The 26,618-nt window shown below is 46.8% G+C and overlaps 2 long non-coding RNA genes across 5 annotated transcripts; one reads left to right on the top strand and one right to left on the bottom strand.

Annotated features, from left to right (window-relative positions):
- Positions 1-11,846: 11,846 nt before the first annotated feature.
- Positions 11,847-13,166, top strand: LOC127931236 (uncharacterized). The gene is made up of 2 exons (XR_008140454.1): positions 11,847-12,762; positions 12,809-13,166. It is a non-coding gene; the product is annotated as an uncharacterized LOC127931236 (long non-coding RNA).
- An 8,982-nt stretch (positions 13,167-22,148) lies between these two features.
- LOC127931232 (uncharacterized) lies at positions 22,149-26,419 on the bottom strand. 4 transcript variants are annotated; one of them, XR_008140442.1, is made up of 5 exons: positions 26,227-26,419; positions 25,670-25,993; positions 25,043-25,117; positions 22,810-22,984; positions 22,149-22,391 (listed from the first exon to the last, which is right to left on the bottom strand). It is a non-coding gene; the product is annotated as an uncharacterized LOC127931232 (long non-coding RNA). The 4 variants fall into 4 exon arrangements; XR_008140443.1 differs by lacking the exons at positions 25,670-25,993; positions 26,227-26,419 and adding an exon at positions 25,172-25,223; XR_008140444.1 differs by lacking the exons at positions 25,670-25,993; positions 26,227-26,419 and adding an exon at positions 25,172-25,223 and having other exon boundaries at positions 25,068-25,117.
- Positions 26,420-26,618: the final 199 nt, after the last annotated feature.

Raw genomic sequence — 26,618 nt, 5'->3', positions numbered from 1 at the left:
CATAGTGTCTTTTAATAGAGGGCGTTGGGTCCCCGCCAGCCAGAACAGCTCCAACGCACCATGACATAGATACTACAAGTGTCTGGGACTCTCTTGGAGGGGGATGTGACGCCATTCTTGATTTGATTTTTCTTCCACGAGGAATTCCATCGTTCGTTGGCGGCGGTGGAAAACGTCTCGGGCGCCGCTCCAGAATCTCCCGTAGGTGTTCAATCGGGCGGAGATCTGGTGACCTGAGATGGCCGTGGTAATATGGGTTCCGTCATTTTAATACTCCAATTATTCAGTGACCTCTCAAGCCCTGTGGATGGGTTCATTGTCATCCTATGGAGGGCATGGTCCAGGTAGCCAAAATAATGGGTGACCCCCAAGCATGATGGGATGTTAATTGCTTAATTAATTTGGGAACAGCACCTGTGTGGAAGCACCTGCTTTCAATATACTTTGTATCCCCTCATTTACTCAGGTGTTTTGGCAGTTACCTGTAGCTAGCATGCCACTGTTAATTCCCTACTTCAGGTCTGTGTGTTATCCAGTAGTTACTTTACAGGTGGCATGTAATACGAGGTCTACTGATGTCTCCTCCTCGGTTCATTCAAAGCGCTTGTCCACAGTCTTCAGTAACACCACCAGGGGTATTTAATTGCCAAGTTGTCAGTCACTTCTCTTTCTGTCAGAGAACTTGTAAAATACCTTACTAAAGGGCTCTGTTCAATCTGCATCGTCGAAGTTCAGCTTTACACAATATAAAGACAACGCTCCCCGCTTTATCGGAGACTTGTGCAGCTTTTACCGGGAATCATGTCGTCGGCTCAACCGGAGAGACTTCATTCCCGGTAAACGCTGCACAAGTCGTCAGCTCAACCGGAGAGACTTCATTCCCGGTAAACGCTGCACATGTCGTCGGCTCAACCGGAGAGACTTCATTCCCGGTAAACGCTGCACAAGTCGTCAGCTCAACCTTACTGTACATTAATCTGAACTGTGTAGTACTACTGATTACTGTACATTAATCTGAACTGTGTAGTACTACTGATTACTGTACATTAATCTGAACTGTGTAGTACTACTGATTACTGTACATTAATCTGAACTGTGTAGTACTACTGATTACTGTACATTAATCTGAACTGTGTAGTACTACTGATTACTGTACATTAATCTGAACTGTGTAGTACTACTGATTACTGTACATTAATCTGAACTGTGTAGTACTCTGTAGTACTGATTACTGTACATTAATCTGAACTGTGTAGTACTCTGTAGTACTGATTACTGTACATTAATCTGAACTGTGTAGTACTCTGTAGTACTGATTACTGTACATTAATCTGAACTGTGTAGTACTCTGTAGTACTGATTACTGTACATTAATCTGAACTGTGTAGTACTCTGTAGTACTGATTACTGTACATTAATCTGAACTGTGTAGTACTCTGTAGTACTGATTACTGTACATTAATCTGAACTGTGTAGTACTCTGTAGTACTGATTACTGTACATTAATCTGAACTGTGTAGTACTGATTACTGTAGTACTGATTACTGTACATTAATCTGAACTGTGTAGTACTCTGTAGTACTGATTACTGTACATTAATCTGAACTGTGTAGTACTCTGTAGTACTGATTACTGTACATTAATCTGAACTGTGTAGTACTCTGTTAGTACTGATTACTGTACATTTAATCTAATCTGAACTGTGTAGTACTCTGTAGTACTGATTACTGTACATTAATCTGAACTGTGTAGTACTCTGTAGTACTGATTACTGTACATTAATCTGAACTGTGTAGTACTCTGTAGTACTGATTGACTGTACATTAATCTGAACTGTGTAGTACTCTGTAGTACTGATGACTGTACATTAATCTGAACTGTGTAGTACTCTGTAGTACTGATGACTGTACATTAATCTGAACTGTGTTAGTACTCTGTAGTACTGATGACTGTACATTAATCATTGTAGTATCTGAATGACTGAACTGTGTTAGTACTCTGTAGTACTGATGACTGTACATTAATCTGAACTGTGTAGTACTCTGTAGTACTGATTACTGTACATTAATCTGAACTGTGTAGTACTCTGTAGTACTGATTACTGTACATTAATCTGAACTGTGTAGTACTACTGATTACTGTACATTAATCTGAACTGTGTAGTACTACTGATTACTGTACATTAATCTGAACTGTGTAGTACTACTGATTACTGTACATTAATCTGAACTGTGTAGTACTACTGATTACTGTACATTAATCTGAACTGTGTAGTACTACTGATTACTGTACATTAATCTGAACTGTGTAGTACTGTACTGATGACTGTAATCTGAACTGTGTAGTACTCTGTAGTACTGATGACTGTACATTAATCTGAACTGTGTAGTACTCTGTAGTACTGATGACTGTACATTAATCTGAACTGTGTTAGTACTCTGTAGTACTGATGACTGTACATTAATCTGAACTGTGTAGTACTCTGTAGTACTGATGACTGTACATTAATCTGAACTGTGTAGTACTACTGATTACTGTACATTAATCTGAACTGTGTAGTACTACTGATTACTGTACATTAATCTGAACTGTGTAGTACTACTGATTACTGTACATTAATCTGAACTGTGTAGTACTACTGATTACTGTACATTAATCTGAACTGTGTAGTACTACTGATTACTGTACATTAATCTGAACTGTGTAGTACTCTGTACTACTGATTACTGTACATTAATCTGAACTTAACTCTGAACTGATGTAGTACATTAATCAATGACTGTGTAGTACTGTAGTACTGATTACTGTACATTAATCTGAACTGTGTAGTACTCTGTAGTACTGATGACTGTACATTAATCTGAACTGTGTAGTACTCTGTAGTACTGATGACTGTACATTAATCTGAACTGTGTAGTACTCTGTAGTACTGATGACTGTACATTAATCTGAACTGTGTTAGTACTCTGTAGTACTGATGACTGTACATTAATCTGAACTGTGTAGTACTCTGTAGTACTGATGACTGTACATTAATCTGAACTGTGTAGTACTCTGTAGTACTGATTACTGTACATTAATCTGAACTGTGTAGTACTCTGTAGTACTGATTACTGTACATTAATCTGAACTGTGTAGTACTCTGTAGTACTGATTACTGTACATTAATCTGAACTGTGTAGTACTCTGTAGTACTGATTACTGTACATTAATCTGAACTGTGTAGTACTCTGTAGTACTGATTACTGTACATTAATCTGAACTGTGTAGTACTCTGTAGTACTGATTACTGTACATTAATCTGAACTGTGTAGTACTCTGTAGTACTGATTACTGTACATTAATCTGTACATTAATCTGTGTAGTACTCTGTAGTACTGATTACTGTACATTAATCTGAACTGTGTAGTACTCTGTAGTACTGATTACTGTACATTAATCTGAACTGTGTAGTACTCTGTAGTACTGATTACTGTACATTAATCTGAACTGTGTAGTACTCTGTAGTACTGATTACTGTACATTAATCTGAACTGTGTAGTACTCTGTAGTACTGATTACTGTACATTAATCTGAACTGTGTAGTACTCTGTAGTACTGATTACTGTACATTAATCTGAACTGTGTAGTACTCTGTAGTACTGATTACTGTACATTAATCTGAACTGTGTAGTACTCTGTAGTACTGATTACTGTACATTAATCTGAACTGTGTAGTACTCTGTAGTACTGATTACTGTACATTAATCTGAACTGTGTAGTACTCTGTAGTACTGATTACTGTACATTAATCTGAACTGTGTAGTACTCTGTAGTACTGATTACTGTACATTAATCTGAACTGTGTAGTACTCTGTAGTACTGATTACTGTACATTAATCTGAACTGTGTAGTACTCTGTAGTACTGATGACTGTACATTAATCTGAACTGTGTAGTACTCTGTAGTACTGATGACTGTACATTAATCTGAACTGTGTAGTACTCTGTAGTACTGATGACTGTACATTAATCTGAACTGTGTAGTACTCTGTAGTACTGATGACTGTACATTAATCTGAACTGTGTAGTACTCTGTAGTACTGATTACTGTACATTAATCTGAACTGTGTAGTACTCTGTAGTACTGATTACTGTACATTAATCTGAACTGTGTAGTACTCTGTAGTACTGATTACTGTACATTAATCTGAACTGTGTAGTACTCTGTAGTACTGATTACTGTACATTAATCTGAACTGTGTAGTACTCTGTAGTACTGATTACTGTACATTAATCTGAACTGTGTAGTACTCTGTAGTACTGATTACTGTACATTAATCTGAACTGTGTAGTACTCTGTAGTACTGATTACTGTACATTAATCTGAACTGTGTAGTACTCTGTAGTACTGATTACTGTACATTAATCTGAACTGTGTAGTACTCTGTAGTACTGATGACTGTACATTAATCTGAACTGTGTTAGTACTCTGTAGTACTGATGACTGTACATTAATCTGAACTGTGTAGTACTCTGTAGTACTGATGACTGTACATTAATCTGAACTGTGTAGTACTCTGTAGTACTGATGACTGTACATTAATCTGAACTGTGTAGTACTCTGTAGTACTGATTACTGTACATTAATCTGAACTGTGTAGTACTCTGTAGTACTGATTACTGTACATTAATCTGAACTGTGTAGTACTCTGTAGTACTGATTACTGTACATTAATCTGAACTGTGTAGTACTCTGTAGTACTGATTACTGTACATTAATCTGAACTGTGTAGTACTCTGTAGTACTGATTACTGTACATTAATCTGAACTGTGTAGTACTCTGTAGTACTGATTACTGTACATTAATCTGAACTGTGTAGTACTCTGTACTACTGATTACTGTACATTAATCTGAACTGTGTAGTACTCTGTAGTACTGATGACTGTACATTAATCTGAACTGTGTAGTACTCTGTAGTACTGATGACTGTACATTAATCTGAACTGTGTTAGTACTCTGTTAAAGGCCCAGTACTGATGACTGTACATTAATCTGAACTGTGTAGTACTCTGTAGTACTGATGACTGTACATTAATCTGAACTGTGTAGTACTCTGTAGTACTGATGACTGTACATTAATCTGAACTGTGTACTGTAGTACTCTGTAGTACTGATTACTGTACATTAATCTGAACTGTGTAGTACTCTGTAGTACTGATTACTGTACATTAATCTGAACTGTGTAGTACTCTGTAGTACTGATTACTGTACATTAATCTGAACTGTGTAGTACTCTGTAGTACTGATTACTGTACATTAATCTGAACTGTGTAGTACTCTGTAGTACTGATTACTGTACTGATTACTGTACATTAATCTGAACTGTGTAGTACTCTGTAGTACTGATTACTGTACATTAATCTGAACTGTGTAGTACTCTGTAGTACTGATTACTGTACATTAATCTGAACTGTGTAGTACTCTGTAGTACTGATTACTGTACATTAATCTGAACTGTGTAGTACTCTGTAGTACTGATTACTGTACATTAATCTGAACTGTGTAGTACTCTGTAGTACTGATTACTGTACATTAATCTGAACTGTGTAGTACTCTGTAGTACTGATTACTGTACATTAATCTGAACTGTGTAGTACTCTGTAGTACTGATTACTGTACATTAATCTGAACTGTGTAGTACTCTGTAGTACTGATTACTGTACATTAATCTGAACTGTGTAGTACTCTGTAGTACTGATTACTGTACATTAATCTGAACTGTGTAGTACTCTGTAGTACTGATTACTGTACATTAATCTGAACTGTGTAGTACTCTGTAGTACTGATTACTGTACATTAATCTGAACTGTGTAGTACTCTGTAGTACTGATTACTGTACATTAATCTGAACTGTGTAGTACTCTGTAGTACTGATTACTGTACATTAATCTGAACTGTGTAGTACTCTGTAGTACTGATTACTGTACATTAATCTGAACTGTGTAGTACTCTGTACTACTGATTACTGTACATTAATCTGAACTGTGTAGTACTCTGTACTACTGATTACTGTACATTAATCTGAACTGTGTAGTACTCTGTAGTACTGATGACTGTACATTAATCTAAACTGTGTAGTACTCTGTACTACTGATTACTGTACATTAATCTGAACTGTGTAGTACTGATGACTGTACATTAATCTAAACTGTGTAGTACTCTGTACTACTGATTACTGTACATTAATCTGAACTGTGTAGTACTGATGACTGTACATTAATCTGAACTGTGTAGTACTCTGTAGTACTGATGACTGTACATTGATTACGTTAAAGGCCCAGTGCAGATTACTGTACATTAATCTGAACTCTGTAGTACTGATGACTGTACATTAATCTGAACTGTGTAGTACTACTGATTACTGTACATTAATCTGAACTGTGTAGTACTGATTACTGTACATTAATCTGAACTCTGTAGTACTGATTACTGTACATTAATCTGAACTGTGTAGTACTGATTACTGTACATTAATCTGAACTGTGTAGTACTACTGATTACTGTACATTAATCTGAACTGTGTAGTACTACTGATTACTGTACATTAATCTGAACTGTGTAGTACTACTGATTACTGTACATTAATCTGAACTGTGTAGTACTACTGATTACTGTACATTAATCTGAACTGTGTAGTACTACTGATTACTGTACATTAATCTGAACTGTGTAGTACTACTGATTACTGTACATTAATCTGAACTGTGTAGTACTACTGATTACTGTACATTAATCTGAACTCTGTAGTACTGATGACTGTACATTAATCTGAACTGTGTAGTACTACTGATTACTGTACATTAATCTGAACTGTGTAGTACTGATTACTGTACATTAATCTGAACTGTGTAGTACTGATTACTGTACATTAATCTGAACTGTGTAGTACTGATTACTGTACATTAATCTGAACTCTGTAGTACTGATTACTGTACATTAATCTGAACTGTGTAGTACTACTGATTACTGTACATTAATCTGAACTGTGTAGTACTCTGTAGTACTGATGACTGTACATTGATTACGTTAAAGGCCCAGTGCAGATTTGTCTTTGTTCTGTATATATATTTCCACACTGAGGTTGGATTAATATTGTGAAAATAATGATGATGCTCTTTTAGTGTAAGAGCTGATTGGAAAGACCGCCCACTTGAAATTCCAGCCTGTTTTTGTTTTGGTGGGATGGAGTTTTGACCTAGTAAATTAGTTATTAGACCTGAAATGAGAGTTTCAAACCTCTGCCAATAGTTTTCAATAACAGCTAGGTTCCCTCCCCACTCAGACCCTCTCTACCAATAACAGCTAGGTTCCCTCCTCCACTCAGACCCTCTCTGCCAATAACAGCTAGGTTCCCTCCTCCACTCAGACCCTCTCTACCAATAACAGCTAGGTTCCCTCCTCCACTCAGACCCTCTCTGCCAATAACAGCTAGGTTCCCTCCTCCACTCAGACCCTCTCTGCCAATAACAGCTAGGTTCCCTCCTCCACTCAGACCCTCTCTGCCAATAACAGCTAGGTTCCCTCCTCCACTCAGACCCTCTCTGCCAATAACAGCTAGGTTCCCTCCTCCACTCAGACCCTCTCTGCCAATAACAGCTAGGTTCCCTCCTCCACTCAGACCCTCTCTGCCAATAACAGCTAGGTTCCCTCCTCCACTCAGACCCTCTCTACCAATAACAGCTAGGTTCCCTCCTCCACTCAGACCCTCTCTGCCAATAACAGCTAGGTTCCCTCCTCCTCTCAGACCCTCTCTGCCAATAACAGCTAGGTTCCCTCCTCCACTCAGACCCTCTCTACCAATAACAGCTAGGTTCCCTCCTCCACTCAGACCCTCTCTGCCAATAACAGCTAGGTTCCCTCCTCCACTCAGACCCTCTCTGCCAATAACAGCTAGGTTCCCTCCTCCACTCAGACCCTCTCTACCAATAACAGCTAGGTTCCCTCCTCCACTCAGACCCTCTCTGCCAATAACAGCTAGGTTCCCTCCTCCTCCACTCAGACCCTCTCTGCCAATAACAGCTAGGTTCCCTCCTCCACTCAGACCCTCTCTGCCAATAACAGCTAGGTTCCCTCCTCCACTCAGACCCTCTCTACCAATAACAGCTAGGTTCCCTCCCCACTCAGACCCTCTCTGCCAATAACAGCTAGGTTCCCTCCTCCACTCAGACCCTCTCTGCCAATAACAGCTAGGTTCCCTCCTCCACTCAGACCCTCTCTGCCAATAACAGCTAGGTTCCCTCCTCCACTCAGACCCTCTCTACCAATAACAGCTAGGTTCCCTCCTCCACTCAGACCCTCTCTGCCAATAACAGCTAGGTTCCCTCCCCACTCAGACCCTCTCTACCAATAACAGCTAGGTTCCCTCCTCCACTCAGACCCTCTCTACCAATAACAGCTAGGTTCCCTCCTCCACTCAGACCCTCTCTGCCAATAACAGCTAGGTTCCCTCCTCCACTCAGACCCTCTCTACCAATAACAGCTAGGTTCCCTCCTCCACTCAGACCCTCTCTGCCAATAACAGCTAGGTTCCCTCCTCCACTCAGACCCTCTCTACCAATAACAGCTAGGTTCCCTCCCCACTCAGACCCTCTCTACCAATAACAGCTAGGTTCCCTCCCCACTCAGACCCTCTCTACCAATAACAGCTAGGTTCCCTCCTCCACTCAGACCCTCTCTACCAATAACAGCTAGGTTCCCTCCTCCACTCAGACCCTCTCTGCCAATAACAGTTAGGTTCCCTCCTCCACTCAGACCCTCTGCCAATAACAGCTAGGTTCCCTTCCCACTCAGACCCTCTCTGCCAATAACAGCTAGGTTCCCTCCTCCACTCAGACCCTCTCTACCAATAACAGCTAGGTTCCCTCCCCACTCAGACCCTCTCTGCCAATAACAGCTAGGTTCCCTTCCCACTCAGACCCTCTCTACCAATAACAGCTAGGTTCCCTCCTCCACTCAGACCCTCTCTGCCAATAACAGCTAGGTTCCCTCCTCCACTCAGACCCTCTCTGCCAATAACAGCTAGGTTCCCTCCCCACTCAGACCCTCTCTACCAATAACAGCTAGGTTCCCTCCTCCACTCAGACCCTCTCTACCAATAACAGCTAGGTTCCCTCCTCCACTCAGACCCTCTCTGCCAATAACAGCTAGGTTCCCTCCTCCACTCAGACCCTCTCTGCCAATAACAGCTAGGTTCCCTCCTCCACTCAGACCCTCTCTACCAATAACAGCTAGGTTCCCTCCTCCACTCAGACCCTCTCTGCCAATAACAGCTAGGTTCCCTCCTCCACTCAGACCCTCTCTGCCAATAACAGCTAGGTTCCCTCCTCCACTCAGACCCTCTCTGCCAATAACAGCTAGGTTCCCTCCTCCACTCAGACCCTCTCTACCAATAACAGCTAGGTTCCTCCCCACTCAGACCCTCTCTGCCAATAACAGCTAGGTTCCCTCCTCCACTCAGACCCTCTCTGCCAATAACAGCTAGGTTCCCTCCTCCACTCAGACCCTCTCTGCCAATAACAGCTAGGTTCCCTCCTCCACTCAGACCCTCTCTACCAATAACAGCTAGGTTCCCTCCTCCACTCAGACCCTCTCTGCCAATAACAGCTAGGTTCCCTCCCCACTCAGACCCTCTCTACCAATAACAGCTAGGTTCCCTCCTCCACTCAGAACCTCTCTACCAATAACAGCTAGGTTCCCTCCTCCACTCAGACCCTCTCTGCCAATAACAGCTAGGTTCCCTCCTCCACTCAGACCCTCTCTACCAATAACAGCTAGGTTCCCTCCTCCACTCAGACCCTCTCTGCCAATAACAGCTAGGTTCCCTCCTCCACTCAGACCCTCTCTACCAATAACAACTAGGTTCCCTCCCCACTCAGACCCTCTCTACCAATAACAGCTAGGTTCCCTCCCCACTCAGACCCTCTCTACCAATAACAGCTAGGTTCCCTCCTCCACTCAGACCCTCTCTACCAATAACAGCTAGGTTCCCTCCTCCACTCAGACCCTCTCTGCCAATAACAGCTAGGTTCCCTCCTCCACTCAGACCCTCTGCCAATAACAGCTAGGTTCCCTCCCCACTCAGACCCTCTCTGCCAATAACAGCTAGGTTCCCTCCTCCCCTCAGACCCTCTCTACCAATAACAGCTAGGTTCCCTCCCCACTCAGACCCTCTCTGCCAATAACAGCTAGGTTCCCTTCCCACTCAGAACCTCTCTACCAATAACAGCTAGGTTCCCTCCCCACTCAGACCATCTCTACCAATAACAGCTAGGTTCCCTCCTCCACTCAGAACCTCTCTACCAATAACAGCTAGGTTCCCTCCCCACTCAGAACCTCTCTACCAATAACAGCTAGGTTCCCTCCCCACTCAGAGCCTCTCTACCAATAACAGCTAGGTTCCCTCCCCACTCAGACCCTCTCTACCAATAACAGCTAGGTTCCCTCCCCACTCAGAACCTCTCTACCAATAACAGCTAGGTTCCCTCCCCACTCAGAACCTCTCTACCAATAACAGCTAGGTTCCCTCCTCCACTCAGACCCTCTCTACCAATAACAGCTAGGTTCCCTCCCCACTCAGAACCTCTCTACCAATAACAGCTAGGTTCCCTCCCCACTCAGAACCTCTCTACCAATAACAGCTAGGTTCCCTCCTCCACTCAGACCCTCTCTACCAATAACAGCTAGGTTCCCTCCTCCACTCAGACCCTCTCTACCAATAACAGCTAGGTTCCCTCCCCACTCAGACCCTCTCTACCAATAACAACTAGGTTCCCTCCTCCTCTCAGACCCTCTCTGCCAATAACACTCACACCACTCCGAGACGGTCCTTGCAAAATTCTTGCTTGAGCAATTGCTCTTTGCTAAGAAGATTTTTTTTAAACCATTTTTAATTAAAAAACAATCAGTTAGGTACTCCATTGTTACCCTGAACTGATGTTGACATTGCCTTACAACCTTACATCTATTTCAATCCCACAAAACCCATCACTGTTGTACTTATTCATGGCAGGATAAAGGCTGTGAGTTCCCCGTTTTCATTCTGACAAACCTTGTATAGCCAAAGTTAGCATCGTACAGAGGTCGTGTTTTCTCAAAGAAAATAGCGCATTCAAATGTTACCCCTCTTGTACATTTAGTCTTTTTTAAATATATTTTATTTGAGTAAGACAGTTTTTATTATTGCACGGCATCTCATGTTATTAGTTGTCTCAATTCAGGAGGGGAAACTACGATAGGCAGTTTGGGTATGCCGTACGTGGATGATCGGTTTGGGTATGCCGTACGTGGATGATCGGTTTGGGTATGCCGTACGTGGATGATCGGTTTGGGTATGCCGTACGTGGATGATCGGTTTGGGTATGCCGTACGTGGATGATCGGTTTGGGTATGCCGTACGTGGATGATCGGTTTGGGTATGCCGTGTTTGGGTATGCCGTGCGTGGATGATCGGTTTGGGTATGCCGTACGTGGATGATCGGTTTGGGTATGCCGTGCGTGGATGATCGGTTTGGGTATGCCGTACGTGGATGATCGGTTTGGGTATGCCGTGCGTGGATGATCGGTTTGGGTATGCCGTATCGGTTTGGGTATGCCGTACGTGGATGATCGGTTTGGGTATGCCGTACGTGGATGATCGGTTTGGGTATGCCGTGCGTGGATGATCGGTTTGGGTATGCCGATATGGATGATCGGTTTGGGTATGCCGCAAATGATCGGTTTGGGTATGCCGTAAAATGATCGGTTTGGGTATGCCGTACGTGGATGATCGGTTTGGGTATGCCGTAATGGATGATGGTTTGGGTATGCCGATAATGGATGATCGGTTTGGGTATGCCGTACGTGGATGATCGGTTTGGGTATGCCGTACGTGGATGATCGGTTTGGGTATGCCGTACGTGGATGATCGGTTTGGGTATGCCGTACGTGGATGATCGGTTTGGGTATGCCGTACGTGGATGATCGGTTTGGGTATGCCGTACGTGGATGATCGGTTTGGGTATGCCGTACGTGGATGATCGGTTTGGGTATGCCGTACGTGGATGATCGGTTTGGGTATGCCGTACGTGGATGATCGGTTTGGGTATGCCGTACGTGGATGATCGGTTTGGGTATGCCGTACGTGGATGATCGGTTTGGGTATGCCGTACGTGGATGATCGGTTTGGGTATGCCGTACGTGGATGATCGGTTTGGGTATGCCGTACGTGGATGATCGGTTTGGGTATGCCGTACGTGGATGATCGTACCTAAAGCTAATCAGATATATGCTCTTCTCCTCAGCTGAAGCAAAGCAGAGGTCAAGCCTCAAATGACCTACACGGTTTTCTTCGTAAGGGCATTTAATATTTTGTAGTGCATACATTGCACAATTTTCTTCATTATGCATTTAATACAAGGCTCCATTTTGTTTGTGTACATTACACCATTTCTTTCATAATGCATTTTATACGAGGCTATGTAGAATTTTATGGGTTGCCAGATTGGAGAAAAAGTACACATTTTTGTAGAATTTTATGGGTTGCCAGATTGGAGAAAAAGTACACATTTTTGTAGAATTTTATGGGTTGCCAGATTGGAGAAAAAGTACACATTTTTGTAGAATTTTATGGGTTGCCAGATTGGAGAAAAAGTACACATTTTTGTAGAATTTTATGGGTTGCCAGATTGGAGAAAAAGTACACATTTTTGTAGAATTTTATGGGTTGCCAGATTGGAGAAAAAGTACACATTTTTGTAGAATTTTATGGGTTGCCAGATTGGAGAAAAGGTATACATTTTTGTTTTGTTTTTGTTGTCGATGAATGTGTTTGATTGGGGAATGGAAATACATTTTTATGATGGGGAATTTATAATGTACACAAACACACTCACTTTGTTTGTACTCGTGTTATAGCCAACTCTTGACTTTTTCTATGAATTATTTTTTATAGAATGTTTGTATCTAGTTGTCATGTATTCATTATCTTTTATTAGGTTAAATGTTTGTAGTTTGTATGTTTCAGTAATGATTAACACGGTTAAATAGTCGTAAATCACTGCTTCATTTAGCTTTTGGTATATTTGGCGTTTTATACAGTCTGTATTTCACTGAAGAAAGCAATGCAATAAATGGTAAGAAATGCTCAGTCTGAAGCCATTCGGCTGATAATAATGTGGGTTTCACAGCCTGATAATACGGGGATGTGGGTTTCACAGCCCGATAATACAGGGATGTGGGTTTCACAGCCCGATAATACGGGGATGTGGGTTTCACAGCCCGATAATACAGGGATGTGGGTTTCACAGCCCGATAATACAGGGATGTGGGTTTCACAGCCCGATAATACAGGGATGTGGGTTTCACAGCCCGATAATACAGGGATGTGGGTTTCACAGCCCGATAATAATGTGGGTTTCACAGCCCGATAATACAGGGATGTGGGTTTCACAGCCCGATAATACAGGGATGTGGGTTTCACAGCCCGATAATACAGGGATGTGGGTTTCACAGCCTGATAATACAGGGATGTGGGTTTCACAGCCCGATAATACAGGGATGTGGGTTTCACAGCCCGATAATACAGGGATGTGGGTTTCACAGCCCGATAATAATGTGGCTTTCACAGCCCGATAATAATGTGGGTTTCACAGCCCGATAATAATGTGGGTTTCACAGCCCGATAATACAGGGATGTGGGTTTCACAGCCCGATAATACAGGGATGTGGGTTTCACAGCCCGATAATAATGTGGGTTTCACAGCCCGATAATACAGGGATGTGGGTTTCACAGCCCGATAATAATGGATGTGGTTTCACAGCCCGATAATACGGGGATGTGGGTTTCACAGCCCGATAATAATGTGGCTTTCACAGACCGATAATAATGTGGGTTTCACAAGCCCGATAATACAGGGATGTGGGTTTCACAGCCCGATAATAATGTGGCTTTCACAGCCCGATAATAATGTGGGTTTCACAGCCCGATAATAATGTGGGTTTCACAAGCCCGATAATACAGGGATGTGGGTTTCACAGCCCGATAATACAGGGATGTGGGTTTCACAGCCCGATAATAATGTGGCTTTCACAGCCCGATAATAATGTGGGTTTCACAGACCGATAATAATGTGGGTTTCACAGCCCGATAATAATGTGGGTTTCACAGCCCGATAATACGGGGATGTGGGTTTCACAGCCCGATAATACAGGGATGTGGGTTTCACAGCCCGATAATACAGGGATGTGGGTTTCACAGCCCGATAATACAGGGATGTGGGTTTCACAGCCCGATAATACAGGGATGTGGGTTTCACAGCCCGATAATACAGGGATGTGGGTTTCACAGCCCGATAATACAGGGATGTGGGTTTCACAGCCCGATAATACAGGGATGTGGGTTTCACAGCCCGATAATAATGTGGGTTTCACAGCCCGATAATAATGTGGCTTTCACAGCCCGATAATAATGTGGGTTTCACAAGCCCGATAATACAGGGATGTGGGTTTCACAGCCCGATAATAATGTGGGTTTCACAGCCCGATAATACAGGGATGTGGGTTTCACAGCCCGATAATAATGTGGCTTTCACAGCCCGATAATAATGTGGGTTTCACAGCCCGATAATAATGTGGGTTTCACAGCCCGATAATACAGGGATGTGGGTTTCACAGCCCGATAATACAGGGATGTGGGTTTCACAGCCCGATAATACAGGGATCAAATCCTGCAGTGCCAGGACGTGTCCCCCGCTTAAGCCAGTACATGTCCAGGCCCATCTGAAGTTTGCTAGAGAGCATTTGGATGATCCAGAAGAAGATTGGGAGAATGTCATATGGTCGGATGAAACCAAAATACAACTTTTTGGTAAAAACTCAACTCGTTGTGTTTGGAGGACAAAGAATGCTGAGTTGCATCCAAAGAACACCATACCTACTGTGAAGCATGGGTGTGGAAATGTCATGCTTTGGGGCTGTTTTTCTTCAAAGGGACCAGGACGACTGATCTGTGTAAAGGAAAGAATGAATGGGGCCATGTATCGTGAGATTTTGAGTGAAAACCTCCTTCCATCAACAATGGCATTGAAGATGAAACGTGGCTGGGTCTTTCAGCATGACAATGATCTCAAACACACCGCCCGGGCAACTGGAAGGAGTGGCTTCGTAAGAAGCATTTCAAGGTCCTGGAGTGGCCTCAACAGTCTCCAGATCTCAACCCCATAGAAAATCTTTGGAGGGAGTTGAAAGTCTGTGTTGCCCAGCAACAGCCCCAAAACATCACTGCTCTAGAGGAGATCTGCATGGAGGAGTGGGCCAAAATACCAGAAACAGTGTGTGAAAATCTTGTGAAGACTTACAGAAAACGTTTGACCTCTGTCATTGCCAAAAAGGGTATATAACAAAGTATTGAGAAACTTTTGTTATTGACTAAATACTTATTTTCCACCATAATTTGCAAATAAATTCATTAAAAATCCTACATTGTGATTTTCTGGATTTCTTTTTTCTCATTTTGTGTGTCATTAGTTGGAATTGTACCTATGATGAAAATTACAGGGCTCTCTCATCTTTTTAAGTGGGAGAACTTGCACAATTGGTGGCTGACTAAATGCTTTTTTTCCCCCAGCACGTGACAAATAAACGTTGATTTGATTTATGACTCGTCCAGTAGTCCAACAGAACCGGCCCTGTTCAGACAGTTGCAGTCCAACAGAACAGACCCTGTTTAGAAGTCCAGACAGTTGTAGTCCAACAGAACAGACCCTGTTTAGAAGTCCAGACAGTTGTAGTCCAACAGAACCGGACCCTGTTCAGACAGTTGTAGTCCAACAGAACAGACCCTGTTTAGAAGTCCAGACAGTTGTAGTCCAACAGAACAGACCCTGTTTAGAAGTCCAGACAGTTGTAGTCAACAGAACCGGCCCTGTTCAGACAGTTGTAGTCCAACAGAACCGGTCCTGTTTAGAAGTCAGACAGTTGTAGTCCAACAGAACAGACCCTGTTTAGAAGTCCAGACAGTTGTAGTCCAACAGAACCGGTCCTGTTTAGAAGTCCAGACAGTTGTAGTCCAACAGAACAGACCCTGTTTAGAAGTCCAGACAGTTGTAGTCCAACAGAACAGACCCTGTTTAGAAGTCCAGACAGTTGTAGTCCAACAGAACAGACCCTGTTTAGAAGTCCAGACAGTTGTAGTCCAACAGAACAGACCCTGTTTAGAAGTCCAGACAGTTGTAGTCCAACAGAACAGACCCTGTTTAGAAGTCCAGACAGTTGTAGTCCAACAGAACAGACCCTGTTTAGAAGTCCAGACAGTTGTAGTCCAACAGAACAGACCCTGTTTAGAAGTCCAGACAGTTGTAGTCCAACAGAACCGGTCCTGTTTAGAAGTTCAGACAGTTGTAGTCCAACAGAACAGACCCTGTTTAGAAGTCCAGACAGTTGTAGTCCAACAGAACAGACCCTGTTTAGAAGTCCAGACAGTTGTAGTCCAACAGAACAGACCCTGTTTAGAAGTCCAGACAGTTGTAGTCCAACAGAACCGGCCCTGTTTAGAAGTCCAGACAGTTGTAGTCCAACAGAACAGACCCTGTTTAGACAGTTGTAGTCCAACAGAACAGACCCTGTTCAGACAGTTGTAGTCCAACAGAACCGGTCCTGTTCAGAAGTCCAGATGTTATAGAGGAAGCGTACAAATTGCATGTAATTTTTGTTTCAGTATCTGCCAGTGGGACTGAAGAATAAGATAACTGTGATCGAAACAAAACATTTTTATTTTATACCTGAGCTGTCAGTTTTAATCTTGTTTATATTAATACTCTATTAGCTGGTAGTTGGTCATTTATTACCCAAGGTCAAATCTGACATGCGCCAAACTGCAGATAGGTGGCGCCAACGTATCAGGAAGTGACAAAAATCCATGTTGATTTTAAGGTCAAAAAAGAAAATAAAGACGGCATTGGAAAGGTCAATCAGGTCATGTTGGACACGGCCCAACAGACCCATGTAGGTTGTGCTTCTACCATGACAATGGGACTGTTTCCTATGCTCACCTTTATATATTCCCTAGCTGACATCTGTTTGGAGAACAATAGACTCAGCTATTATATCGCATAGACAGACCATCATTACTGTTCTAGCAGGCTGATAGGCTGATTGTTCTAATTAAGATGCTGATAGGCTGATTGTTCTAACTAAGCTGCTGATAGGCTGATTGTTCTAATTAAGATGCTGATAGGCTGATTGTTCTAATTAAGATGCTGATAGGCTGATTGTTCTAAGTAAGATGCTGATAGGCTGATTGTTCTAATTAAGATGCTGATAGGCTGATTGTTCTAATTAAGATGCTGATAGGCATTATTAAAATGGTCATGTAAAAAGCTGCTGAGCAGAATATTTTTGACCATCCTTTAATTTTTCATACCTGAATTGTTTGGAAGACAAAACACAACTTTTTTAAAATTTAGGCTTTATTTTACCTTTATCTAACGAGGAAAGTCAGTTAAGATGCTGATAGGCTGATTTTCAATGACTGCTGATAGTGGGTTAACTGATTGTTCTAGGGGCAGAATGCTGATTTGTGATTGTTCTCAGGGATTAAGATGCTGATAGGCTGATTGTTCTAATTAAGATGCTGAAGGCTACCTGTTCCTTTAACCAAGATGCTGATAGGCTGATTGTTCTTTAACCACAGATGCTGATTGTTCTAATTAAGATGCTGATAGCTGATTGTTCTAACCAAGATGCTGATAGGCTGATTGTTCCTAATTAAGACTGATAGGCTGATTGTTCTAATTAAGATGCTGATAGGCTGATTGTTCTAATTAAGATGCTGATAGGCTGATTGTTCTAACCAAGATGCTGAGGCTGATGGCACGATTGTTCTAACCACTAGGCTGATTGTTCTAATTAACCACTAGGCTAAGATGCTGATTGTTCTAATTAAGATGCTGATAGGCTGATTGTTCTAATTAAGATGCTGATAGGCTGATTGTTCTAATTATTGAAGATGCTGATAGGCTGATTGTTCTAACCAAGATGCTGATAGGCTGATTGTTCTAATTAAGATGCTGATAGGCTGATTGTTCTAACCAAGATGCTGATAGGCTGGCTACCTAAGATCCTGATAGGCTATTGTCCTCTAACCAAGACCTGCTGATAACCACTGGCTTGTTCTAACCACTAAGCTATGCCTGAACCACTAGGCTATTGTTCTAACCACTAGGCTGATGGCTGATTGTTCTAACCACTAGGCTGACCTGCCTCCCTCCTCTAACCAGCTGGCTACCTGCCTCCCTTCTAACCACTAGGCTATGCCTCCTCTATAGGCTGATTGCCTCCTCTAACCAAGGCTACCTGCCTCCTCTAACCACTAGGCTACCTGCCTCCTTAACCACTGATAGGCTACCTGTTCCTCTTAAGATGCCATAGGCTACCTGCCTCCCTCCTCTAACCACTAGGCTATGCCTCCTCTAACCACTAGGCTACCTGTTCCTCCTCTAACCACTAGGCTATGCCTCCCTCCTCTAACCACTAGGCTACCTGCCTCCCTCCTCTAACCACTAAGCTACCTGCCTCCCTCCTCTAACCACTAGGCTACCTGCCTCCTCTAACCACTAGGCTACCTGCTCCCTCCTCTAACCACTAGGCTGCCTCCTTCTAACCACTAGGCTACCTGCCTCCTTTAACCACAAGGCTGATTGCCTCCTCTAACCACTAGGCTATTGTTCTCCTTAAGATGCCACTAGGCTGACCTGTTCCTCTAACCACTAGGCTGATTGCCTCCTCCTCTAACCACTAGGCTACCTGCCTCCCTCTTCTAACCACTAGGCTACCTGCCTCCTCCTCCTAACCACTGGCTGACCTGCCTCCCTGTTCTAACCACTAGGCTATGCCTCCCTCCTCTAACCACTAGGCTACCTGCCTCCCTCTTCTAACCACTAGGCTGCCTCCCTTCTAACCACTAGATGCCTCCCTCCTCTAACCACTAGGCTGATTGTTCCTCCTTAACCACTGATAGGCTACCTGCCTCCTCTAACCACTAGGCTACCTGCCTCCTCTAACCACTAGGCTGACCTGCCTCCTCTAACCACTAGGCTACCTGCCTCCTCTAACCACTAGGCTACCTGCCTCCTCTAACCACTAGGCTACCTCCCTCCTCTAACCACTAGGCTACCTGCCTCCCTCCTAACCACTAGGCTACCTGCCTCCCTTCTAACCACTAGGCTACCTGCCTCCTCCTCTAACCACTAGGCTACCTGCCTCCTCTTCTAACCACTAGGCTACCTGCCTCCTCTAACCACTAGGCTACCTGCCTCCCTCCTCTAACCACTAGGCTACCTGCCTCCTCCTCTAACCACTAGGCTACCTGCCTCCCTCCTCTAACCACTAGGCTACCTGCCTCCCTCCTCTAACCACTAGGCTACCTGCCTCCTTTAACCACTAGGCTACCTGCCTCCCTCCTCTAACCACTAGGCTACCTGCCTCCCTCCTCTAACCACTAGGCTACCTGCCTCCCTCCTCTAACCACTAGGCTACCTGCCTCCCTCCTCTAACCACTAGGCTACCTGCCTCCCTCCTCTAACCACTAGGCTACCTGCCTCCTCCTCTAACCACTAGGCTACCTGCCTCCCTCCTCTAACCACTAGGCTACCTGCCTCCTCTAACCACTAGGCTACCTGCCTCCTTTAACCACTAGGCTACCTGCCTCCTCTAACCACAAGGCTACCTGCCTCCTTTAACCACTAGGCTACCTGCCTCCTCTAACCACTAGGCTACCTCCTCTAGGCTACCTGCCTCCCTCCTCTAACCACTAGGCTACCTGCCTCCCTCCTCTAACCACTAGGCTACCTGCCTCCCTCCTCTAACCACTAGGCTACCTGCCTCCCTCCTCTAACCACTAGGCTACCTGCCTCCCTCCTCTAACCACTAGGCTACCTGCCTCCCTCCTCTAACCACTAGGCTACCTGCCTCCTCTAACCACTAGGCTACCTGCCTCCTCTAACCACTAGGCTACCTGCCTCCTCTAACCACTAGGCTACCTGCCTCCTCTAACCACTAGGCTACCTGCCTCCTCTAACCACTAGGCTACCTGCCTCCTCTAACCACTAGGCTACCTGCCTCCTCTAACCACTAGGCTACCTGCCTCCTCTAACCACTAGGCTACCTGCCTCCTCTAACCACTAGGCTACCTCCCTCCTCTAACCACTAGGCTACCTGCCTCCTCTAACCACTAGGCTACCTGCCTCCTCTAACCACTAGGCTACCTGCCTCCTCCTCTAACCACTAGGCTACCTGCCTCCTCTTCTAACCACTAGGCTACCTGCCTCCTCTAACCACTAGGCTACCTGCCTCCTCCTCTAACCACTAGGCTACCTGCCTCCCTCCTCTAACCACTAGGCTACCTGCCTCCTCTAACCACTAGGCTACCTGCCTCCCTCTAACCACTAGGCTACCTGCCTCCTCTAACCACTAGGCTACCTGCCTCCTCCTCTAACCACTAGGCTACCTGCCTCCCTCCTCTAACCACTAGGCTACCTGCCTCCCTCCTCTAACCACTAGGCTACCTGCCTCCTCTTCTAACCACTAGGCTACCTGCCTCCCTCCTCTAACCACTAGGCTACCTGCCTCCTCCTCTAACCACTAGGCTACCTGCCTCCTCCTAACCACTAGGCTACCTGCCTCCTCTAACCACTAGGCTACCTGCCTCCTCTAACCACTAGGCTACCTGCCTCCTCTAACCACTAGGCTACCTGCCTCCTCTAACCACTAGGCTACCTCCCTCCTCTAACCACTAGGCTACCTCCCTCCTCTAACCACTAGGCTACCTCCCTCCTCTAACCACTAGGCTACCTCCCTCCCTCCTCTAACCACTAGGCTACCTCCCTCCCTCCTCTAACCACTAGGCTACCTGCCTCCCTCCTCTAACCACTAGGCTACCTGCCTCCTCTAACCACTAGGCTACCTGCCTCCTGTAACCACTAGGCTACCTGCCTCCTGTAACCACTAGGCTACCTGCCTCCTCTAACCACTAGGCTACCTCCCTCCTCTAACCACTAGGCTGCTGCCCCCTCTAACCACTAGGCTACCTGCCTCCTCTAACCACTCGGCTACCTCCCTCCTCTAACCACTAGGCTACCTCCCTCCTCTAACCACTAGGCTACCTCCTCTAACCACTAGGCTGCCTCCTCTAACCACTAGGCTACCTGCCTCCCTCCTCTAACCACTAGGCTACCTGCCTCCCTCCTCTAACCACTAGGCTACCTGCCTCCCTCCTCTAACCACTAGGCTACCTGCCTCCTCTAACCACTAGGCTACCTGCCTCCTCTAACCACTAGGCTACCTGCCTCCTCTAACCACTAGGCTACCTGCCTCCCTCCTCTAACCACTAGGCTACCTGCCTCCTCTAACCACTAGGCTACCTGCCTCCTCTAACCACTAGGCTACCTGCCTCCTCTAACCACTAGGCTACCTGCCTCCTCTAACCACTAGGCTACCTGCCTCCTCCTCTAACCACTAGGCTACCTGCCTCCTCCTCTAACCACTAGGCTACCTGCCTCCTCCTCTAACCACTAGGCTACCTGCCTCCTCTAACCACTAGGCTACCTGCCTCCTCTAACCACTAGGCTACCTGCCTCCTCTAACCACTAGGCTACCTGCCTCCTCTAACCACTAGGCTACCTGCCTCCTCTAACCACTAGGCTACCTGCCTCCTCTAACCACTAGGCTACCTGCCTCCCTCTAACCACTAGGCTACCTGCCTCCCTCTCTAACCACTAGGCTACCTCCTCCTCTGACCACTAGGCTACCTGCCTCCTCTAACCACTAGGCTACCTGCCTCCTCTAACCACTAGGCTACCTGCCTCCTCTAACCACTAGGCTACCTGCCTCCTCTAACCACTAGGCTACCTGCCTCCTCTAACCACTAGGCTACCTGCCTCCTCTAACCACTAGGCTACCTGCCTCCTCTAACCACTAGGCTACCTGCCTCCCTCCTCTAACCACTAGGCTACCTGCCTCCTCTAACCACTAGGCTACCTGCCTCCCTCCTCTAACCACTAGGCTACCTGCCTCCCTCCTCTAACCACTAGGCTACCTCCCTCCCTCCTCTAACCACTAGGCTACCTGCCTCCTCCTCTAACCACTAGGCTACCTGCCTCCTCTAACCACTAGGCTACCTGCCTCCTCTAACCACTAGGCTACCTGCCTCCTCTAACCACTAGGCTACCTGCCTCCTCTAACCACTAGGCTACCTGCCTCCTCTAACCACTAGGCTACCTGCCTCCTCTAACCACTAGGCTACCTCCCTCCTCTAACCACTAGGCTACCTGCCTCCTCTAACCACTAGGCTACCTCCCTCCTCTAACCACTAGGCTACCTCCTCCTCTAACCACTAGGCTACCTGCCTCCTCTAACCACTAGGCTACCTGCCTCCTCTAACCACTAGGCTACCTGCCTCCTCTAACCACTAGGCTACCTGCCTCCTCTAACCACTAGGCTACCTGCCTCCTCTAACCACTAGGCTACCTCCTGCCTCCTCTAACCACTAGGCTACCTGCCTCCTCCTCTAACCACTAGGCTACCTGCCTCCTTTAACCACTAGGCTACCTGCCTCCCTCCTCTAACCACTAGGCTACCTGCCTCCTCCTCTAACCACTAGGCTACCTGCCTCCTCTAACCACTAGGCTACCTGCCTCCTCTAACCACTAGGCTACCTGCCTCCTCTAATCACTAGGCTACCTGCCTCCTCCTCTAACCACTAGGCTACCTCCCTCCTCCTCTAACCACTAGGCTACCTCCCTCCTCTAACCACTAGGCTACCTGCCTCCTCTAACCACTAGGCTACCTCCCTCCTCTAACCACTAGGCTACCTCCCTCCTCTAACCACTAGGCTACCTCCCTCCTCTAACCACTAGGCTACCTCCCTCCTCTAACCACTAGGCTACCTCCCTCCTCTAACCACTAGGCTACCTCCCTCCCTCCTCTAACCACTAGGCTACCTCCCTCCCTCCTCTAACCACTAGGCTACCTGCCTCCTCTAACCACTAGGCTACCTGCCTCCCTCCTCTAACCACTAGGCTACCTGCCTCCTCCTCTAACCACTAGGCTACCTCCTCCTCTAACCACTAGGCTACCTGCCTCCTCTAACCACTAGGCTACCTGCCTCCTCTAACCACTAGGCTACCTGCCTCCTCTAACCACTAGGCTACCTGCCTCCTCTAACCACTAGGCTACCTGCCTCCTCTAACCACTAGGCTACCTGCCTCCTCTAACCACTAGGCCACCTGCCTCCCTCCTCTAACCACTAGGCTACCTGCCTCCTCTAACCACTAGGCTACCTGCCTCCCTCCTCTAACCACTAGGCTACCTGCCTCCTCCTCTAACCACTAGGCTACCTGCCTCCTCTAACCACTAGGCTACCTGCCTCCTCTAACCACTAGGCTACCTGCCTCCTCTAACCACTAGGCTACCTGCCTCCCTCCTCTAACCACTAGGCTACCTGCCTCCTCCTCTAACCACTAGGCTACCTGCCTCCCTCCTCTAACCACTAGGCTACCTGCCTCCTCTAACCACTAGGCTACCTGCCTCCTCTAACCACTAGGCTACCTGCCTCCTCCTCTAACCACTAGGCTACCTGCCTCCCTCCTCTAACCACTAGGCTACCTCCTCCTCTAACCACTAGGCTACCTGCCTCCTCTAACCACTAGGCTACCTGCCTCCCTCCTCTAACCACTAGGCTACCTGCCTCCTCCTCTAACCACTAGGCTACCTGCCTCCCTCCTCTAACCACTAGGCTACCTGCCTCCTCCTCTAACCACTAGGCTACCTGCCTCCTCTAACCACTAGGCTACCTGCCTCCCTCCTCTAACCACTAGGCTACCTGCCTCCTCTACCCACTAGGCTACCTGCCTCCTCTAACCACTAGGCTACCTGCCTCCTCTAACCACTAGGCTACCTGCCTCCTCTAACCACTAGGCTACCTGCCTCCTCTAACCACTAGGCTACCTGCCTCCTCTAACCACTAGGCTACCTGCCTCCTCTAATCACTAGGCTACCTGCCTCCTCCTCTAACCACTAGGCTACCTCCCTCCTCTAACCACTAGGCTACCTCCTCCTCCTCTAACCACTAGGCTACCTGCCTCCTCTAACCACTAGGCTACCTGCCTCCTCTAACCACTAGGCTACCTGCCTCCTCTAACCACTAGGCTACCTGCCTCCTCTAACCACTAGGCTACCTGCCTCCTCTAACCACTAGGCTACCTGCCTCCTCTAACCACTAGGCTACCTGCCTCCCTCCTCTAACCACTAGGCTACCTGCCTCCCTCCTCTAACCACTAGGCTACCTGCCTCCTCTAGCCACTAGGCTACCTGCCTCCTCTACCCACTAGGCTACCTGCCTCCTCTAACCACTAGGTCACCTGCCTCCTCTAACCACTAGGCTACCTGCCTCCTCTAACCACTAGGCTACCTGCCTCCTCTAACCACTAGGCTACCTGCCTCCTCTAACCACTAGGCTACCTGCCTCCCTCCTCTAACCACTAGGCTACCTCCCTCCTCTAACCACTAGGCTACCTGCCTCCTCTAACCACTAGGCTACCTGCCTCCTCTAGCCACTAGGCTACCTGCCTCCTCTACCCACTAGGCTACCTGCCTCCTCTAACCACTAGGTCACCTGCCTCCTCTAACCACTAGGCTACCTGCCTCCTCTAACCACTAGGCTACCTGCCTCCTCTAACCACTAGGCTACCTGCCTCCTCTAACCACTAGGCTACCTGCCTCCTCTAACCACTAGGCTACCTGCCTCCTCTAACCACTAGGCTACCTGCCTCCTCTAACCACTAGGCTACCTGCCTCCTCCTCTAACCACTAGGCTACCTGCCTCCCTCCTCTAACCACTAGGCTACCTGCCTCCTCTAACCACTAGGCTACCTGCCTCCTCTAGCCACTAGGCTACCTGCCTCCTCTACCCACTAGGCTACCTCCCTCCTCTACCCACTAGGCTACCTCCTCCTCTAACCACTAGGCTACCTCCCTCCTCTAACCACTAGGCTACCTGCCTCCTCTAACCACTAGGCTACCTGCCTCCTCTAACCACTAGGCTACCTGCCTCCTCTAACCACTAGGCTACCTGCCTCCCTCCTCTAACCACTAGGCTACCTCCCTCCTCTAACCACTAGGCTACCTGCCTCCTCTAACCACTAGGCTACCTGCCTCCTCTAGCCACTAGGCTACCTGCCTCCTCTACCCACTAGGCTACCTGCCTCCTCTAACCACTAGGTCACCTGCCTCCTCTAACCACTAGGCTACCTGCCTCCTCTAACCACTAGGCTACCTGCCTCCTCTAACCACTAGGCTACCTGCCTCCCTCCTCTAACCACTAGGCTACCTGCCTCCTCTACCCACTAGGCTACCTGCCTCCTCTAACCACTAGGCTACCTGCCTCCTCTAATCACTAGGCTACCTGCCTCCTCCTCTAACCACTAGGCTACCTGCCTCCCTCCTCTAACCACTAGGCTACCTGCCTCCCTCCTCTAACCACTAGGCTACCTGCCTCCTCTAACCACTAGGCTACCTGCCTCCTCTAACCACTAGGCTACCTGCCTCCCTCCTCTAACCACTAGGCTACCTGCCTCCCTCCTCTAACCACTAGGCTACCTCCCTCCTCTAACCACTAGGCTACCTGCCTCCTCTAACCACTAGGCTACCTGCCTCCCTCCTCTAACCACTAGGCTACCTGCCTCCCTCCTCTAACCACTAGGCTACCTGCCTCCCTCCTCTAACCACTAGGCTACCTGCCTCCCTCCTCTAACCACTAGGCTACCTGCCTCCCTCCTCTAACCACTAGGCTACCTGCCTCCCTCCTCTAACCACTAGGCTACCTGCCTCCTCTACCCACTAGGCTACCTGCCTCCTCTAACCACTAGGCTACCTGCCTCCTCTAACCACTAGGCTACCTGCCTCCTCTAACCACTAGGCTACCTGCCTCCTCTAGCCACTAGGCTACCTGCCTCCTCTAACCACTAGGCTACCTGCCTCCTCTAATCACTAGGCTACCTGCCTCCTCTCCTCTAACCACTAGGCTACCTCCTCCTCTAACCACTAGGCCACCTGCCTCCCTCCTCTAACCACTAGGCTACCTGCCTCCTCTAACCACTAGGCTACCTGCCTCCTCTAACCACTAGGCTACCTGCCTCCTCTAACCACTAGGCTACCTGCCTCCTCTAACCACTAGGCTACCTGCCTCCTCTAACCACTAGGCTACCTGCCTCCTCTAACCACTAGGCTACCTGCCTCCTCTAGCCACTAGGCTACCTGCCTCCTCTACCCACTAGGCTACCTGCCTCCTCTAACCACTAGGTCACCTGCCTCCTCTAACCACTAGGCTACCTGCCTCCCTCCTCTAACCACGAGGCTACCTGCCTCCTCTAACCACTAGGCTACCTGCCTCCTCTAACCACTAGGCTACCTGCCTCCCTCCTCTAACCACTAGGTTACCTGCCTCCTCTAACCACTAGGCTACCTGCCTCCTCTAACCACTAGGCTACCTGCCTCCTCTAACCACTAGGCTACCTGCTGCCCCGTTCCAAACGTCCACGTGTCATTG

The sequence above is a fragment of the Oncorhynchus keta genome, chromosome 7 (assembly GCF_023373465.1).
Source record: "Oncorhynchus keta strain PuntledgeMale-10-30-2019 chromosome 7, Oket_V2, whole genome shotgun sequence".
NCBI classification, from domain to species: domain Eukaryota; kingdom Metazoa; phylum Chordata; class Actinopteri; order Salmoniformes; family Salmonidae; genus Oncorhynchus; species Oncorhynchus keta.
Note: the sequence above shows the minus strand (reverse complement) of the source record. Positions and strands in the feature narration are given on the sequence as shown.